Genomic DNA, 459 nt, shown 5'->3' on the forward strand with positions numbered 1-459 from the left:
TTGCAATAATAAATTTATTTGTGTAAAATATCTAATTTTAAGAATAAAAATATCTTATTTTTTAATTATATTTAAAAAAATTTATCAAAGCTTAATTTTTAATTTTTTAAAAAAACTATATTTAATATATAATTATTTTTATCGTCGTGCTCTTCGAGTAATTTTAGACAAATAGTAGATATAAAATTATTTGATCTATTAAATTTGAATAAATAAAATATAAATAAATAACATAGAAAAAGAAAAATGTTTTTTCATAGGGTAAATAACAATATACCTTAATTTTAGTAGATTATTTAATCAATATCAAATCTATTTATAATTTTTCCTTTTTCAAATAAAAAAAACTTTAAAAAAAATCCTAATAAAATTCTCTTGATATAATATCTTATTTTGGATCCGAGTAGATCTTTCCAATTTTCATTTATAATTGATAAAGTTAAATGTGATTTTTAACAA

Source organism: Arachis duranensis, chromosome 1 (assembly GCF_000817695.3).
Source record: "Arachis duranensis cultivar V14167 chromosome 1, aradu.V14167.gnm2.J7QH, whole genome shotgun sequence".
NCBI classification, from domain to species: Eukaryota; Viridiplantae; Streptophyta; class Magnoliopsida; order Fabales; family Fabaceae; genus Arachis; species Arachis duranensis.